This window comes from Euprymna scolopes, chromosome 11 (genome assembly GCF_053919585.1).
Source record: "Euprymna scolopes isolate OS-2025 chromosome 11, ASM5391958v1, whole genome shotgun sequence".
Classification (NCBI taxonomy): domain Eukaryota; kingdom Metazoa; phylum Mollusca; class Cephalopoda; order Sepiida; family Sepiolidae; genus Euprymna; species Euprymna scolopes.
Window position 1 is genome coordinate 136,193,117 of NC_136492.1, and position 16,021 is coordinate 136,209,137.

Genomic DNA, 16,021 nt, shown 5'->3' on the forward strand with positions numbered 1-16,021 from the left:
TAGATAAACAAAGCTAAGCAACATTGTCTTGGTCATTATCAGATGGGCGACTACTTTTAAATTCAAATGCTTTATGTAAATCACAACAGTTAAGCAAAGTTTTTGGTCAGTACCGGATGGGTCCCCCTTGGGAGTATAAAATGCTTCATGTAGATCAACAAAGTAAAGCAACATAGTATTGGTCATATCAGAAAAGTGACTACTGGGGAATACCAAATGCTTTATGTAGATCGCCAAAATTGAGCAATATTGTCTTGGTCATTATCAGATGGGTAACTACTTGGGAATACCAAATGCTTTATATAGATCACTTAAGTTAAGCAACATGGAGTCTGACCATTATCAGATGGGTTGCTACTTGGGAATACAAAACGCTTTATGTAGATCACCAAAGTTAACCAACATTCTCTTGGTCATTATAAGATGGGTGAGTATTTGGGAATATAAAACGCTTTATGTAGATCACCAAAGTTAACCAACATTCTCTTGGTCATTATAAGATGGGTGAGTATTTGGGAATATAAAACGCTTTATGTGGAACACCAAAGTTAACCAACATTCTCTTGGTCATTATGAGATGGATGAGTATTTAGGAATACAAAACGCTTTATGTAGATCACCAAAGTTAACCAACATTCTCTTGGTCATTATAAGATGGGTGAGTATTTGGGAATACAAAACGCTTTATGTAGATCACCAAAGTTAACCAACATTCTCTTGGTCATTATAAGATGGGTGAGTATTTGGGAATATAAAACGCTTTATGTAGATCACCAAAGTAAACCAACATTGTATTAATCATGAACGGATGGTTGACTACTTGGTGATATCAAACGCTTTATGTAGATCACCAAAGTTAAGCTACATGGAGTCTGGTCATTATTAGATGGGTTCATTATAAGATGGTTGACTACTTAGGAATACCAAATGCTTTATGTAGATCACCAAATAAAGCAACATTGGATTGATCATTATAAGATGGGTGAATACTTGGGTATAGCAACTGCTTTATATGGATCACAAAAGTTAACCAACATTGTCTTGGTCATGAGCGGATGGGTGACTACTTGGAGATACCTAACGCTTCATGTAGATCACCAAAGTTAAGCTACATTATATTGGTCCTTATTTGATGTGTGAGTACGTGGGAATTTCAATTTGTTTATGCCAATCACCAAAGTTAAGCTACATTTTCTTGGTCATATATATACTAGCAGAATACCCTGCGTCGCTTGGATAAAATGAGGGTGGTAGAATGTAAAGTTTGTTTTGGGAATGTTTTTAAACAATTTTCAATCCAAAATTACGTTGCTAAGCTGTCGAGCGCTGCTGTTTCGAGTGCATTGGTACTGTTGTGTTTTGATCCATCGTGGTTATCTGTATATACCCGCGGTGAATTGGGTAGTGTCGGATAGGTGCTGGCTTTACAACTTTTTCAATGAATTTTACTCGTTTCTCAAAGGCGGATATGACGAATGTGGCCTTTTCATTACAACCTGATCATATCAGGAAGCACCATACACTATGAAAGGTACTGGGTGTCTCATTTGTAAGTTGTTATGTAAACTTAATGTCTATTGTGATGAACCAACTCTTTTTTGTCATTTAAATACCGTCAGTAATCTACATAAATATGCCTGTAAAAAGCAAGTAGGATAACTTCTGAAAAAAACAATGAATGAAAATAAAATCTGGAACATGAAAATTGTATTGTTTGAATTAAATGCTTTTGTAACATGTGTAAAACATTAACATTTTAAACTATTAAAATGTTCCATTACCCATTAGCATTTTAAAACTATTAAAATTTTCTATTACACATTAATATTTTAAAACTATTAACATTTTCTATTACGCATTAATATTTGTAAACTATTAAAATTTTCTATTACACATTAACATTTTAAAACTATTAATATATAAAAAAGGTGACACATTCATAGACCCCTGTTAATGTATATGTAAGTAAATAACTAACGTGTTTGACAAAAATATTAAATCAGTAAAAAATGTACGTATTTATATATATTTTTATTAAAAAAAAATAAAATACACTCCACTATTAAAATAGTTTACCAGTTTTAAAATGTAAATATGTCACATATGTAAAAAAAAATTAAATTCAAAGAACAAAATAAGTACGAATCCAATAGATGAAATTACCCGAAAGTTGTTTTTCCTGAGCATAAAAGGAAATAAAACAGCGACCAAAAATAAGGGTGCGAGAGAAAACTGGGAGAAATATATGAGGAGAGACGAAGAAATACAAAATGACTTCGTAAAATATAAGAAAAATAAACTAAGCAATTTACTCAGAGGGCAAAAGGAGGTGTCATTGGTACATTGACGTTCGTTTAGCATGCGAATGCCGTTTTATTCCAGACTACAATCAAAATACTGAGAAAACGATCAGTTAAAAGATTAGAAAAGTGTCCAAGTAATTAAAACCACTCATTCTATGAAAACGTGCTATCATTTTCCCCGCGTTCAACTGACTGAAGGGTAGACTCATATGTATATAATAATGAAATATGTGATATAGCATGAAATAAAATGCCGTTTAAATAACAGATGAGATCAACAAAAAGGCGAACTTAATCGTTAAGTATATGTAGGTATGATCAACCGATGTGTTTATTGGTTTCTGTCGGATAAGTCAAGTTTGTTTGAAACGTAATTGTTTAATATTAATTTTTAAATTACACAACTCAAAAACAGAAAAAAACACGTTCAGCTAGATGTTTTAATACGTTGAGAATGATACTATAGTAGATGTACTGTTTTGGTATAATTTGTCATATAATCTCTGTAGAATATTATATAAACTGTGTTCTTACTACATTATGAAAACATTTAAAAAGATTCCAGTGCAGAAAAAGTATTGAAAAACGATATCGATACGAGAAATGTTTCGTTGAAAATTCCTCATTAGTAAATTTTGAGTACACCACACCATATCAAGTATGTTTGTCAGAATATTTGAAAAATATCCAAAACTTCAGACTCTATAGAAAACTAATGCATTACACCCTCCATAGAATCTTGCTTGCACCACGTAATCAGATCGAGTATAAGAATTGTAAACCAGCGTTAAAATTTATATCAGGAGCGCATAACAACTGTTTAAATAAATCATGCTAATTAAAACAAACAGTTAATTGTTACAAGAAAAATAGTGATATCACGCTTTCCTCTAAAATCGAATATGCATAAATTACCAGCAACGATGAATTCCTTAGAAAAAAAAATGTGATACCAGTCAAGCATATAAAAACAAAACTAATTTGCTTTTTTTTTCAAGTTACCCTTGCCATATGTCCAACGTGTAAATACATCGACCTAATACATCAAGGCGCTGGAATTTATACAGGGGAGTGTTTAGTAGGTTGTACTATGTTGAATCCCTCTATACGGTTCGAATTTTCGCATAGATCCCTATTATATATATATATATATATATATATATATATATATATATAAAGGCGAAAATATGTGTATGTATGTATGTTCGCTTTTTGTGTACGTCTGTAAAAGGCTTTTTTTCCAAGAAGCAGTCTGTCGACTCAGAACTTTTTAAAACTTTTTTATATCACATATAAATCATAATATGTACGGGTTTACAACGGTGGTCGCTTGTCAATTTAATTGGCTGGACTTTAAAAAAATAAATAGTCAACATGTTTCACTCGCCGCATGTGGATTAGGCCTTTTCGTATAATAAAATCGACACTAATTCTGGCGGTATTTTTCTGTTCGCGATCGTCGGAAATGGTCTAAAGCAATCAGAGTTGATCAATGTGGAAATTTTCCTTATATCAGACAATTACTAGTCAATATAGACAATCCCCTTGTTATGAGGAGCTGCCCCCCCCCCAATATCTTGGAAAATAAAAATAAAAAAGCGTTCCTGAAGTAAATAAAATACTGTCCCGCTCTCAAAGTCGACCTCAACAAGTCATTAAAACGTGCACCTGCCAATCATAAATAGTTAAATAAATTCAAACGTGTTCCTTTATTATTTCTCAGTGGCCTACTTGTTAACGTCGGGCTTTTTTTTACACACTTTAATTTCCAACTTCGCCTCAATGGTTCGGGTTCGATCCACATACTTATCTACCAAAACGTTATTACCCCCCCCCGCCCGACACAAACACACGGGTGTTTCGATTTACCCAAACCACACACACACCTCCAATCACCCGGGCAACGCCGGGTACCCTCCGATAGTCTCTCTCTCTCTCTCTCTACACACACACACACACACACACACACATATATATATATATATATATATATATATATATATATATATATATATATATATAAGCGAAATATTTGTGTGCGTGGCCGTGTGTTTGTATGTGTCGCAAAAACCTTTCGACACGGACCACGGATTTTCACCAGATAGGCATCATTTTTAAATTCGAAACTCAGCCCGATAAATATCGAAATATTCGCCAAAAACATTAATTCCTTTACCCTAAAATCATCAGTGTTGAACAAGATTGTGTAGCAAAAAAAATCCTTCCTAATTTTGCCTTTTCAACGACTACTGCGTCCATGACGTCATGTTTTACCTAGAAAATGTTCATGTTAGTTTAGCGTGCTAGTTTTAAAAACGTTTTATGTTGTCACTACTTAGATGGTTGTCTCTTTTTCGTACGCGTAACGCGCGAGCCTTTTTTTCAGCCTTACCCTCGAGGCTTCGGGTTCAAGCCTACATTCTGACCAACACTTTTCTTTTTCTTTAACATCTCTAAACACCGGTTATTTTCTTACCCACACCCCTACACACAACGTTGTTATCGTAAGAGTACATGTTTTTTTCTGACTTTTTTTTTTAGTTTTTCCGATTTTTTGAATAAGGTTATACTTACCCCCCTCCATACACACACCTAAAAGTACTTCGGAAACGCCGGATACGGCCCGCTAGTCTATATATATATATATATATATATATATATATATATATATATATATATATATATATATATATATATATATATATATATATATGTATATATATATATATATTTATATATAAGCGAAATGGGTTGTGTGTGTAGGTGTGTGTGCTTGTATGTCTCGCAACAACTTTTGGATTTTCGCCAGATAAGTATTATTTTAAAGCTCCAACGTTCGCCCGACAAATATCGAGAAATCGGCCAAATCAATAATTCTTTCATCCTAAAAGCACCAGTTTCGTACAGGGAGAGTGTAGCAAAATATCCTTTTAAACGACTACTGATGGTCGCAGTAGTACTGCATCCATGACGTCATGCTTGACCTAAAAAACCTTCATGTTATTTTAAGGTGCTGGTTTTTTAAACGTTTTTTTTTGCCACTACTTAGTTGTTTGCCTCTTTGGTGTACGCGTAACGCGATGAGCTTTTTTTCCACCTTTCCCTCGAGGCTTCGGGTTCAAGCCCACCTTTCGACCAAAACATTTTTTTTTTCTTTTCCACCTCAAAATCCGGGGCATTTTCTTTCGCTCATTATTTAACTTATGGCACGTTTTTTTCTGATTTTATTTATTTATGTTTTTGGTTTTTCGGATTTTTTAACAGGGTTATAACTTACATCATCCCATACACACACATCTACAAACATCTGGGCCATGCCGGATACCCCCGCTAGTCTTCTATATATATAAATCTCAAACGTCTGTTAGTGAGTGTCTATGTTTGTATGTCTGCCTAAAACTTTTGACACACCCAACCAACATTGATAATTTTATATCATTTAAAAGGGAAGACTTTCGGATGAATAATATATAAAATTTGGCACAAACGGACAAGTTTAAAAAGGTTAGCTGGCTGGTTTTCTGCATGCGGGGTCAAATAATTATCTGATATTTCAATACATATTTATACATATTTGAAAAAAAATACTTAGTCATGTCACCAGATCTGACGCCAACTTCTTTAATGGCGACGTTTATATACGTTAAATAAGAGACTGTTATGTGTAAGTTGATATTATAGTAATCCGAAACATTACGGAGAGGAGAAGTTAAGCAACGATGAGCTTTGTTAGTCATAGAAAGGTTACAACTTGGGATTACCAAAAGATTAATGTAGATCACAAAAGTAAAGTAATATGGAGCCTACTTGGGAATAAGAAATGCTCTACGTAGATAAGCAAAGTTAAGTAACAATGAGCTTAGTCATTATCAGATTGGTTACAACATCGGAATATCAAATAGTTTTTACATATCGCTTAAGTTAAGCAACAATAAACTTGGTCATTGCTAGATGGGTGACAATTTAGCATTACCAAATGATTTATGTAGATCACTAAAGTTAAGCAACATGTACACTGGTCATTATCAGGTAGGTGCCTACTTTGGATTAGCAAATGCTTTATGTAGATAGCCATAGTTAAGCAAGGTGGAGTCTGGTAATTATATGATGGGTGATAACTTGGGAATACCTAATGCTTTATGTAGATCACCATAGTTAAGCAACAACGAGCTTTGCCATTATAAGATGGTGACTACTTGGGAATACAAAGTGTTTTAAGCAACAACGAGGTTGGTCATTCTAAGGTGGAATTCTACTTGGGATTACCAAATCATTTATGCAGATCACTGAAGTTAAGCTTCATTGTCTTGGTCATTATCAGATGGATGACTACTTGGGAATACCAAATATATTATGTGGATCACCAAAGGTAAGCAACATTGTCTTGGTCATTATCAGACGGGTGAATACTTGGGAATACCACATGCTTCAAGAAGATCACTAAAGTAAAGCAACAAAGATATTCGTCATTCTCAAATAGGTAACTACTTGAGAATACAAAATGCTTTATCTAGATCACCAAAGTTTAGAAAATTGTAGCCTGGTAATTAACAGGTAGGTTCATACTTGGGAATACCAAATGCTTTATACGGATCAACAAAGTTAAGCAACAATTAGCTTGGTCATTAACAGATAGGTAACTACTTGGGAATACAAAATGCTTTATGTAGATAACCAAATTTAAGCAATAATGAGGTTGGGCATTATCAGATTATAACCTTCTTGGGAAGACACAATGTTTTATGTAGGTCAACAAAGTTAAGCAGCAATGAGTTTGGTCATTCTCAGATGGGTACCTTATTGAAATTACCAAGTTATTCATACAGGTCATACTATTAAGCAACGTAGAGGCGGGTCATTATCAGAAGGGTAACTGCTTAGGTATACCAAATGCTTTACGTAGATCACCAAAGTTAAGCACGATGCTCTCGATAATTACCAGATGTGTGACTACATTGGATTACCAAATGCTTTATTTAGATCACCCAAGTTTAGCAATATAGAGTATGGTCATTATCAGATGGGTGATAACTTGGGAATATAAAATGCTTTATGTAGATCACCAAAGTGAAGCAACAATGAGGGTGGTAATTCAAAGATGGGTGACTACTTGGGATTGCCAAATGATTGATGCAGATTCCACAGTAAAGAAAGATGAAGTCTGGGAATTATCAGATGGGTTACTAGTTGGGAATTCCAAATGCTTTATATAGATCACAAAAGTTAAGAAACAGTGAGTTTGGTGATTATTAGATAGGTGTCTACTTTTGAATACAGCATGCGTTATATAGATTACAAAAGTTAAGCAACAGTTAACTTGGTCATTAACAGATAGGTAACAAACCGGAAATATGAAATGATTTATGTAGATACCCAAAGTAAAGCAACAATAATCTTGGTCATTTTCAGATGGGTTACTACATTGCATTACCAAAAGCTTTCTTCAGATTCCCTTAGTTAAGCCATGTGGTCTGGTAATTATCAGATAGGTGACTATTTGGGAAGAAAATATGCTTTATGTAGATCACCAAAGTTAAGCAACAATAAGGTTGGTCATTATCAGATGTCTAAACACATGGGAATAGAAAGTGCATTATTTAGATCATCCATGTTGAGCAACATGGAGGACGGTCATTCTAAGATGGGTGACTAATTGTGATTACCAAATATTTAATGTAGATCACTATAGTTACGCTACAATTGTTACATTGTCGGTGGTATTATTTATAGTGTACCAAATATGCGTAGATATTATATACTGGTGGCATTACAATTACGCATATTCTGTATTGTTGTTCTTGTTCGTCTTAGGAGAGTCTTAGTGAGAGATTAGAGTCTTAGGAGTGTTCATGTGTTGAGTGTTCATATGTCTTCAGATGTTCCTGCTTGTGGTGCATGTTCATACAAGAGAGGCGACGGCTTGTAATACACCATGAGATGAGATGTATATATATATATATATATATATATATATATATATATATATATATATATATATATATATATATATATAGACCGAGTGTTTATGCGTTTGACATTTATACGTTTGACAGTTCAGTATGAACGGGAGTGTTTCTATAAATATTGATACATATATTTCTTAACTATTTTTTAGATAATGATTTTCACAAAGTTCTTATAATATAAATAGACAATACCTTTTCTGTTGAATCACAACACAAAAACGCAGATACACAAAGATGATGACGTCCTTTATTTCATGGCTGGTTCATGAGTTCGCTCGAGGAATTCAAACTCTCTTTACATGGATTTTTTCTCTAACCTTTCGCTTCCAAGGTTTTACGTCAGCACCCGTCTCAGACCTCTCTCTCTCTCTCTCTCTCTCTCTCTCTCTCTCGGCTCACTCGCCCCGACTCTTCCTCTCTTCTCCGAAACTGCATCTAAAACTCTACCTACATGAGAACTCTACCTACGTCATCGCATGGTTAAACATGTGCTCATCGAGCACGTTGAATGGCATACATCACAATGGCATTGCCCAACAAGTTCAGTAATTAATTCACCAATTATCAAGGCCCGGAAGCCACTCAGGGATAAGGGTTATTTTTCGAGTAATATGTTTACAATTTCAATTGACGATTACATTCCTTATTTTCATTGTCATTTTAATAACAGAACAAATTTCATCATTACATTCTATTTCATATAACAGATATGTAAGTTGAACAATTGCAATGCCACATTCCTGATTTCAATAACATTCTGTATTTATCTTAACTTATGATTGGTATTTTCAATTCCAAATCTAGCTTCGCCAGTTCGAATCCTTGACTATCCTATTTCATATTGACATTTAACTTATTCCCCATTTTTTACTTACATGAAAAGGTGGCAACCCTTTTTCATGTAACATCCCTTCATCTCTTTTTCCAAAATAATGCACGCATGTTTAAATTTTAGTACATTTTTAATATATATATATATATATATATATATATATATATATATATATATATATATATATATATATAAGAACTTGACTAAGAAAGATCTGACCCCATAAAACAAAACCGAAACTTTTTTTCCAAGTAAGCCCTTTTTCAACTGAATGCATTATTTTATTTTTTCGACCAGACTCTCTATCTGATCTCCCTGGAATATTCCTTTGTGTTGTAGGGTAGTACCTCCTATAACTCACGTCAGTTGGATCATCCAGCCACCCTTATGCCGTAAACTGAGGTCTCATTTTACCTCTTTACGAAATCGACGACTCTTCGTCCAAATGTGTCCTTGGTCCTTTCTTTCGTATTGGTCTCCTAGTATTTTCAGGTTTGTTTTCGTTTTATAACTAACTTATAATTTGGAGGCATTCTTAAAGCCCATTTATCTTTGTGGTTGGCTTCCAAAGTTTAAGATATATCTTTCATCCACTGATTCGCTTGGACTTCCTTACTTGGACGCTTGGAAAACCAAGAAATATCACCCTTTACTAACTAAACCCTTTTTCGCTAAAATACATTTTTGCGCAGTAAATTCTATCTAATGACCCGCTACTTGCGGGGTTTCTTTCTTTTTCGTCAGAGCGTCCAAGATCCAGCAGAGATATCCCACATACATGCGTCTCTAACAAAATATAAGGTTATATCTTCTCACGTACCTACGGTATATTTTTCTTTTTTCTCCCCTCATTAAGCTATATGTGATTTGTCTACGGTACTATCTCTCATATAGGTCCCGGGTACCCTTAAGGATTCTCGTATCGTCTTCACGTCTGTCTCTAATTCATTAAGCCACGTCTTCCTTCCTGCTTGGAATCGTCACATGCGATCATCTTTTTTTTTTCAAGCACTTAATTACCACAGGGTCCACCTTACTCTCCTACAGGGCATCTTTAATGTTTCCCCAGAAAGATACTCTTCTTGAGAAAAATATTTATGGACTTAAAAAATACAAAAAAAAATTATTAAAAAGAAAATCTCTCTTTTGGCTTATCACATCTGTAAAACTTCTCCAAATACCCTTTTACGCAATTGTTATTTTTGTCCCCCTCCTAAAATTCTAATTTATTTCCAAGCCAACCATTCGTCTTTATTCATCTTATTTTCTCCGAGATCATTTCAATTCTAATACATATACCTAAAAATTACTTTGAATCTCTGTCACAAAAATCATAACATTTATAAACATTTAAGACATTTTACAATATAAAAACATTTTCAAAAAAAATACGTAACATTATACATTTAAACTATAATTTTCACAAAGAGTTGTAACTTTTCTCAAGAAAAGATAGAAAAAAAGTGTATTTTCTGTAAAACAAAATCCGTAAACACAAAAACATTAAATTTCCCCATTTTCAAAGGCAAAACAATTAACCACATTAAAAACTGGAAAGTTAAACTTTTTCACATTTTTGCATCTTACTTTTGACAATAGCGTGTTTTCGTTTCCGAATGAAACACGTTTTAAGTGCAATTCACTGTAAACATTTTTTGATTGAGATATGGAAATATTCTACCAGCAAACAGTTTGGATACCAATTTTTATTAATGCCATACTGACTTAATTTTTCTCTGTGTCTGTGGGAGTTTATCAAACCAATCATTTAATCGAAGTCAACAATTATCAAAACAACATTTCCCGTCTCGTGTTAACATAACAATCTCTTTACTTTTTTTCTGCTTAACTTTCTGCGTGTGTGTGTACATTTAAACAATGTTTAAATGAATGAAATGCATGGTGAAAATTTCTTTTTTCCATTCATTACGTATGTTTTTTTTTATTTTCGGCATATCGGTTTTTTTTCTAATTTTCTTGTATATTTTGCTCTATTGTGTGTATGTGTTCATTTTTTCTTCTTTAATACTACGTATATGTGTGAGTGCTTCTCTTTTTTCTTCTTCATTATTCTTTTATTTCGTTTTGCATTTTTTCCTTTTGTTTTTCTCTATTTTTTCTTTTTCGCTTTTCTGTGATCGTCTATTGAATTGACCCTTACGTTGTGTACCCGTGGTAACGCCAAGTTTCTTTTTTTTAAAAACCCACCCTTGCTTGAGTGGACTAGAGACGTTCACCAAATATTCGTATATGTTATATACTGGGTGTTATTACGATGATGTTTTTTTCCGTATTGTTGTTGTTGTTCGTCTTAGTTAGAGATTAGAGTCTTAGGAGTGTTCATGTGTTGAGTGGTCATATGTTTTAAGATGTTCTTGTTTGTGGTACATGTTAATACAAGTGATCCGTCGGCTTGTAATACACAATGAGAGGAGATTATATATATATATATATATATATATATATATATATATATATATATATATATATGTATATATATATATATATATAGAGAGAGAGAGAGAGAGAGAGAGAGTGAGAGAGAGAGAGAAAGAGAGAGATAGACTTGGTATTTATACGTTTAACAGATCTGTATGCACGGGAGTGTTTCTATAATATTGGTACATATATTTCTTACCTATTTTTGAGATGATGATTTTCACAACGTCCTTATAATATAAATGGACTATACATTTCTGTAGAATCACAATGCAAAAACGCAGATACACAAAGATGATGACGTCATTTATTTCATGAACTGCCCATGAGTTCGCTTGAGGAATTCAAAGTTTCTTTACATGTTTTTTTTTTTCTTCTGTAACATTTCGCTTCCAAGGTTTGACGTCAGCACCCGTCTCAGACCTCTCTCTCTCTCGGCTCACTTTCCCCGACTATTCTACTCTTCTCCCAGACTAATTCTAAAACTCTACCTATATGAGAACTCATCACGTCATCTCATATTTAAACATGTGCTCATCGAGCACGTTGGGTGTCATGCATCACACTGACATGCCCCAACAATTCAGTAACTTATTTTTCGAGTAATATGTTTACAATTTCAATTGACGATTAAATTCCTTATTTTCATTTTCATTTTAATAACAGAAAAAATTTCATCATAACATTCCTTTTCCAATAACAGATATATAAGCTAAGCAATTGCAATTCCACTTTCTTTATTTCAATAACATTCTGTATTTATTTTAACTTATGATTGGTATTTTCAATTCCAAATCTAGCTTCGCCAGTTCGAATCCTTGACTATTCTATTTTATATTTACATTTAACTAATTCCTTTTTTTTTTACTTACATGAAAAGGGGGCAGCCCTTTATCACATAACACAATAACTTGGTAATTATCAGATGGGTAACTACCTGGGAATTCAAAATACTTAATGTAGTTTAACAAACTTAAGCAACATTGTTTTGGTCATTATCAGATGGTTTACTACTTGGGAATTACAAGTGCATTATGAAGATTACCAAAGTTAAACAATAATCAACTTCGTCAACATCACATGTGTAACTACTTGGGAATACCAAATGCTTTTTGTAGATCGCCAAATTTAAGCAACAATAAGCTTGGTCATTCTCAGATGGGTGACTACTTGAGAATACAGAATGCTTTCTGTAAGTTAAGCAACATGTAGCCTGGTCATTAACATATGGGTTATTACTTGGCCATACCAAATACGTTATATAGATCATCAATGTAAAACAACATTGCCGTGGTCCTTATCAGATGGGCGATTACTTGAGAATACCAAATGCTTTATGTAGATCACGAAAGTTTAGCAACAATAAGGTTGGTGATTATTAGTTTGGTGTCTACTTGGGAATACAGAATGTTTTATATAGATCAGCAAAGCATCGCCATTATCATATGTGTTTTCTTAAGATTATGATAGCCCTGGCGGTAAGAGAAATTATTTAACATGTTGTACAATACCTGAACATAGTAGGTGAAATTGGTTCGTGTATGCATTTAAATTACCGGTCAGAGGGTAGGTAAAATTATTTTAAATATGTGTTGCATATTAGGCACCTCCGCAAAGTAACATTATTTACTATACACGTTATTAATTACTTATGTTAGGAATGGTCCAATTATTTGATACGGGTAATACCCGTCCTAGGGTTGGTAAAATATTATTTTGCTCGAAAAAGTTAATGATACATAGATATTAAAAATTCCTCTATCCGAAGAATACCAGATATATTCAAAATCAACTTTAATTTTCTCATTATTTATACGGAACCGAGCAACGCCGGGTAGGCGGTAGTTTTCGATATATGTAGCAATTATTCGACCTATTATAGAATGTTGTCGCATAGTCTTTATAGTGTCACTTTCTTATATACAATATTAAAAATATACCATTCGTTGTAAAAATCTAATGGATAAACATCTGAAGAAGTTGGTGGGCACAGGATATTTTTGTGGAAACATAAATCGTAAAATTGCCAACTCATCAATGAAGCAGCTGCAATGGAACAATCCAGGAAATAAACGAAGGCCATAAAAAGAAAATGTGACACTTTTAATTTTTAACAACATTTTGCACTATATATATATGTATATATATATATATATATATATATATATATATATATATATATATATATATATATATATATATATATATACTGGGACAATCACATTATTGCAGATTAGTAGAATTGTTACAGAGAGAGAGAGAGAGAGAGAGAGAGAGAGGCGAGTAAACGTGGAGGTAGACACGTTTACCAGAACCAAAGGTCAGCTGACCAAATTACGTATGCGTGACGTGGTTGGCTAGATCTATGAGATTTGATTTGAGCTTTGAAGAAGACGGACGTTTTTCCGTGGTCTCCCCCTCTTAACTCGGGAGGGGGAGACGAACGCTGACGTGTGTGAAGAAGAACCAACACAAGCCGATTTCACTTTACACCTGCTGCAGGACCTCTGGGGAAAGTGAAATAAAAAACTATAAAACACATTCATTGTCTTGGAGTGATAAATCTTCGTCAAACAGGTATCAAGTCTCCCTCCAGGATGAGAAATTTCCAGATGGTTCAACAGCGAGAAGCAGAGGTAGGTTCAGAAATTACATGCCACACACACGATTCCCTTTATGATAATCAAACACACAACCATTTATATTAGAGACAATCACACGGAATCTTTCTTATGTTATATAGAAAACGTAAAAAGCGCCCCTAAATGAAGAACTCTATATAACATATTCAAATGTAACGAAAGCTCAATTTGGTCCCCCTCAAGGATAACCTCGATGATAACGAATGAATATCTACATTTCAATAAATATACGTCACAAGAAAATGAAATGAAACGACTGCTTTAGGTTTACTTATGTCGAAAATGTTATTAAAATTTATGCGATATTCACGAATTATAGCAGTTTCTTCTTTATGGTGGAATTGCCACTGTCCATCGCTTTATTGCCAGTCTCTGCAACTGTTATTTTAGAGAAAATACGATCTCTTATCATGCGAACATTATTATTTTTTATTAATTTCTGTCAAAGAACAATGAGAAATAGTACATCGTTGGTGTTAAGCCTCAAATAAATGAATTATTAATCGACATATCCACCATTTTTAAAAATAACTTTAAACAACCTTTTGTCCCCCCGGGAAAGTCAATCTCAAGTTTATCTCACAAAGAATTTATGCCTCTAGCAATATCAACTATGTTCTCCACAAAGCATTATTTGAAGTAAAGGGTTCTCCTCTCTCATAAACTCCCCTTTTTATGTTGACCAGAGATATTCAATGGGATTAAGGTTTGGAAAACACGGTGGCCAAGCCATGAGAGTTTCTCCAAAGAACCTCATACGTTCAAGGAAGGCTGCAACCGCCCGTGCAGAATGGGATGATGCATTAACATGCATAACAACCCATCTGAAATGACGTGACAATCAAATACCTTCTGGCCAAGGTGGCAAGTGTTTATCCAAAACGGCAGTGTACGCATTGCTGGTAAGGTTTACACCCTCTGGACCTCGGAATGGTCCAACCAACTAATCCCTAATGATTCCCGCCTAAACACGATGAATCTACCTTCTCGTTGACGATGGACTTAGTAAGGCGTCGGAATTCCGTTCGAGTTCCATACTTGGGCCCATCCATCCGAGCCGTCCAGAATTGCACGGACCTTATCTCTAAATTGGACACGTGTAAAATCCATTTTCATGTAATTCTGTGAGCAAGCCTTTCGTTTTCTATACATCGTTTCCTAAATGGAAGCCTTGACATAGTTTGGGTGTTGCTTGTCATCTCATTCAACGCATTACATCGGGTCTGGCTGGATCTTGGAGTGATTCCAGCTTTTGCAAAAATAAAGCATTTGTGCTGTTTGGGTTTGGCTTGACTTCCCTACGAATTTTCCGAATATCACCATGTGAAAAGTGTTTTCCTGGTGCCATTACCCTTCCTGTATTTGGTGTTGGGGTTGGTCACGAATGAAGTCAAAGTTCTTGGATCTCTTTCCAGCTGTAGAACGCAATCTGTGATGAACAATCCTTCTGCGAGTCCAGCAACATCATTTCCTTTTCGATAACCGTAAATCTCCCCTTTTTGACATTTAAAAATCTTGCAATAAAACGATTAGCAGTTTACATTTCTTGATAATAAATAAAATGTCATAACTTCGTGAATATCGCATGGATTTGAATAATATTTTAGGAAATAACTAACCTTGAGGCAGTCATTTGATGATATAGTTTTCATTTTTGTGTGATGTATATTCAGTGAAATATTTTACTAATCCGCAATAACGCGATTAGCAAAGTGATATATATATATATATATATATGTATATATATATAGTCATAAAATAATATACTATATATTATATATTTAGAAATAAATAGCATAATTCACTAGTAAAAGGTAAAATTTAATTATAATTTGATGA